Here is a 4,847-nt window from a genome sequence, read left to right as displayed (position 1 = left end):
TTCCAGTTCCAGTCTATGGGAGCCAGGGCTTTGTGGAGCCAGCAGCTAGTGGACGTAGTGATGCTGCAGGTTTCTGACACTTCTGGGTTGGCTTCATGTTTCAGGGCCGGTTGCTACGTCCATCTGTTATACAGTCTGTGGTTTTAGCATTTTCACCAGCTTTCGAAGTAAAACTCACTCTCCCAGAATCCTTTGCGTCATGACGCTGCGCTCTCCCGCCCGTTACGAAAATCTCCCGGCATGCATTTCAGCAGGGCCGAGAAGAAGGATCGTCATGATGGAGTCTGCTGGCGGCTAAAGGCAGAAAGCTGCTGAGATTTGGGCTGAATAACGCGTGAGACGTTCATGTTCCTGCAGAGCGGAGCTTCACGGAGGATTCGGACCGGTTCATGAAAGACACCTAGGCCGCTTCGCTGCGGAGATCCTCGGTAAGTGTTTGGAGCTGCTGCCGAGCAGGGCCGCCATTAACCCCGCTACAATCACAACAGAACAGCAACCAAACTGCCCGTTCTGACACACCTGACACACCTGAGGGGGTTATTTCATTGAAACACCTCCTTCACCACTTCCTATTGTTTCAGCGTGTTTACAAGCCGAGCTACCCGCTAACAGTTAGCCTGCTGGCTGCGTTAGCCGCTAAAGCTAACCGCGGTGGTAGAAGTAGCATCAGGAGGTTCGAGAGATTTAAACACAATCGATCGGTAAACGGCCGAAGCACCGGCAGGAGACCGACTGAGTCTGAACGGTGAAACGCTCCGAGAGCGTCTGTCAGTGAGTCTGAGCCTGTTAGCAGCAGCTCCGTGTTAGCAGCAGCTCAGCCATCTAACCTCGTGTCTTCACAACATCCTCAAAACCTGCAGAGTTTCAGCCGCTGCTTCTGTGAGACAGTGTGAGGACAACCCATAATATCCTCAGGACACAGTAGGGTTTAGCCTCGGCAGCAGGGTCAGAACCAGAACTGCTGCCAACGAGTATTAATCCGCCTGCTGCTCTACTAATCAGTCGATTCATCGAAACGGTTTAGTTTCCTCTAAAACGGCCAAATGAGCATTTCATTGCACTTGTTGTGACAAACTGTGTGACTGTATGAAGCAGCTCAGACTGACATGGAAACAAAGGTTTATACACTAAAATCTCCAATGTCATGAAAATAAATTAGAGAAACAATTTGTTGAGTCAAAGGTTTTTAAAAACAAAGTGTGAATGTTAAAAAAAGGTCAGCATGGTTCTCTGATTTTAGCAGACGACTGAGTTCTTGTTGATGCAGCTGAATTCAGACGTCGTCTTTAACTTGACTTTGTTGTCGGACGACGTTTTAAAGTCAGTGTTTTGAATGAAGTGGCTGCTGGTTAACGTGCCGTCTGAATGCCTCTCAGTCACTGTGTCATCCTGATTTTGCTGCCTGACAACAGAAACACCTGTAACTCAGGACCTCTGTGTTAAAGTGCAGTCTATGTGAGCACAGAGAGCAGGAGAGAAGCGAACTGCTGGAAGCTGCTGCTGCGTTCTGACACCAAACCGCCAGATGTTTGTAGTAATGAACTGAAGTTAAACAGCAGCAGCAGCCCTCAGATCCTCAGAGTTTCTTTGGATGTTTTTCTTTATGCTTCTTATTTGGCTGATGAATAATTGATCTGTCAGGGATCAGATGATATTTTTGTTTTAAAATAAATGACGTAAATGGCACCAGTGTGTATACGTGTGGTGTCACAGTGAGTCTGGCTCGGTTCTCGGTTCTCCATGATGACTGTAATCACTGTTACTCAGGATGAAACTCCTGCATGTTTCTGGAAACTCGAGTACGTCTTAGAGCTGCATGGGCAGCTGTGGCTCAGGTGATGGAGCAGTTGCCCTCTGATCGAAAGGTTGGCGGTTCGATCTCCGCCCCCTCCACTGTTGAAGTGTCCTTGGGCAAGACACTGAACCCGAAGTTGCTCCCAATGGCAGGCTAGCGCCTTGCATGGCAGCTCTGTCACCATTGGTGTGTGAATGTGTGAATGAGAAAACATTGTAAAGCACTTTGAGTGCTGCAAAGGTAGAAAAGCGCTTTATAAGTGCAGACCATTTACCATGATGACTCATAACAAAACTGACAATGTAATATTTAGCTTTTCTGCAATATATTGTGATGTAAATGAAGCAGGGATTTGAGTAACTTTATTTGTAACGAATGAATAATTCCAAAACGATTGGGGTGATTTTGTAGAGGAGTGCAGCTGCACAGAAAATGTCGTCTTTTTTGATTCATCCTTTTAAGCAAAAATAGTTTTTATCTTTTGATTTATCCTAATCTTTTCTCCTTTCATACAGAACTTTGTGCTGCTCATGTAAATAATCAAACTTACCAGCCTGTATTTGGTGCACATAATCTTCTCTCCAGTGAAATATTTCTATACAGCTGATTTCTTTTCGCAGTCAAATCTTTGTTCTGAGTTTCTCTCCTGTTTTTGCTCATGTGGAACTGCAGCTTAAACTGTTTTTCAGTAAAGTAAGAAACTCAGCGATGTTCTGTCAGACAAGGGAGTTCTGTTTGTTTTAAGCAGCAGAAACAGGATGATTCTGATGTGTTTAATGTGGATCCTCAAAAAGTTGAATTTCATTTTTCAAATGTGTCAAAAGTCTTCTCTTGAATTGTGAAGTTTTTGGGGATTTGTGCTGAGGCTTGGCAGAGAATAATAAAATAGTAAAGGACAGGAAAGAAATAGGTAGTTTAGGATTGAATCACTACAACAATTTCCCTGAGGTTTACAAAGTTTTATTCTATTCTCGCGTGTTTATAGAGGTGCACCGGTGAGGGTTGAACATTATATCAGGACACATGGTTTCATTTCAGTTAATAACAATAAAAATCATGAGTTATTTTAAATGATCAGGAGGGAGAAATGTTGGATTTAACAACTTTATTTAGAATTGTAAAAAACTTAATACAATTCACACAGAAAGCCGAATACTTTCAATGGTATATAAGCAGTAAAACAAATCAATAAATATACACAAAAACACACATGCATCCAGAAAACGGACGACAGAATGAGCTTACCTTGATACACTAAATAAAGAGCAAACAAGTAAATAATAACTCGATGTGAGAGCAGAGCTGAAATGGTCACTAAGACTTTTGAACATAGGAAAACATTTTACAAAAGTGTTTTGTAAGTGTCAAAAGTCAAAGCTAACTTTGAGTTTGGTCAATTTAACACCTGTAAGATGTAGAAAATATTATAAAAACCTCTAAAACACAGAAAGAAAAATGAGATAAACTGTAATGGAAGTTTCAAAATCAACTTTGAGGTAGAGACCTAAAATCAAGATGTATAAACTAGGCTAACTCTCCCAGTGCACAAAAATGTTGTCAAAACCTTGAGTACTGACGGTCGTCAATCATTTCAGATCTAAAGGTAGACCAGCGGCTTCCCTCTGCTGTAACTCTGGGACATGTGACTACATTCACCTGTTTCAGGTCCTCAGAGGGCTGCTGCTAATCTTTTAGTTGGAGCAGTTTTCCAGTTTACTGACTGTAAAGCACCTTACAACTGCTGCCCAGGTTCTTTTTTGTCCAGATCCTTTCCCGTCTGCATCTTTCTTCCTACATCCAAACAGCAGCCAGATACATGACGGCTGTTTATCAGGCAGGAGGGAGCAGCTTCATGTTTGTTGATGCAACCAGACGTGTCTAAAATTACATCCAAGTGAAACTGGCAACCCTTGAATGTTTTCTAATATCTGCAGAGAAGAAAAGAGAGGCTGAGGGGGTCATCTGAGGGAAAAGGTCTTCCTCTGGAGGTGTAACAGTGACACCTCCTCATCTACAAACAGTCTGTCAGTGCTGAGCACTTTGATTTGTCCATCAGTTAATCATGAAAATATCTGGCGGTGGGCTGCAGGTGGATCAGTGGTTAGCACCGTGGCCTCACAGCTAGAAGGTCGGTGGTCGGCGTCCCGGTGAGGACACCCGGGATCTTCCTGCGTGGAGTCTCCATGTTCTCCCCGTGCAGCGTGGGTTCTCTCCGGGTTCTCCGGCTTCCTCCCACAGTCCAGAAACATGCTGAGGTTAATTGGTGATTGTAAATTGTCCGTAGGTGTGAATGTGAGTGTGCTTGGTTGTCTGTCTCTAAGTGTAGCCCTGTGATAGACTGGTTACCTGTCCAGGTGAACCTGCCTTCACCCTGAGTCAGCTGGGATAGGCTCCAGCCCCCCACCACTCTGGTGAGGATTACGGTGTAGAGATGATGGATGCCTGGCGGCTGATTGGAGCAGCCATGTTGGTCAGTTAGAACCGGGATTGTGAAGATCAGCTGCTTCCTGATCTGATAGAGTCCAGGTCAGGAGGAAACGATTCATGCTGATCAGTCCACTTCAGCTGATCGATCCACTTTGCCTGATTGATCCTGTAAACATGCAGCTGGAGCGGATCTGATACCGATGCTTCTGATCAGCTTTGGATCTTTTCCACTGTAACAAATAAAAGAGGTGATTTTTGTTGCATGTTCCAAATGTAGAATCTGATTGGTCAGCATCTCTGAAGCAACACAAAGCTTCATTTATAACATTATGTTGGGACATGTTTGACAGGAACCTGCAGCTCATGTCAGCCGGATGTTGTATTTTGTACTTTATGTCCTCATCAGTGCAGATCAGTACATTCTTAAACTGAACAGAACGGCTTGAACATCAGGATTTCATATCAACACTCAATTTATCAATAATACAGACTGATCACATTTGACACAGTCTGTCTCAGTTTGTTTGAAACACGAGTTCTGCTTGGAGGTCCTGAACCTCCTCAGAGTCTCTGTCATGGTCCCGTTGCTGCTAAACTCCCACAATGCTCTCTGCTGCCACCATGA

General features: G+C 44.0%; 1 protein-coding gene across 1 annotated transcript in view; it reads left to right on the top strand.

Moving 5' to 3' along the window:
• Positions 1–240: 240 nt before the first annotated feature.
• wdr33 (WD repeat domain 33) overlaps positions 241–4,847 on the top strand; it is a 31,905-nt gene continuing 27,298 nt past the window's right edge. The window contains exon 1 of the mRNA XM_008285966.1: positions 241–428. The gene's annotated coding sequence lies outside the window, so the exon portion shown is untranslated. The remainder of the gene's footprint in view (positions 429–4,847) is intronic.

Source organism: Stegastes partitus, unplaced genomic scaffold (assembly GCF_000690725.1).
Source record: "Stegastes partitus isolate 25-593 unplaced genomic scaffold, Stegastes_partitus-1.0.2 Scaffold424, whole genome shotgun sequence".
NCBI classification, from domain to species: Eukaryota; Metazoa; Chordata; class Actinopteri; family Pomacentridae; genus Stegastes; species Stegastes partitus.
This window is presented reverse-complemented; position numbering and strand designations above follow the sequence as displayed.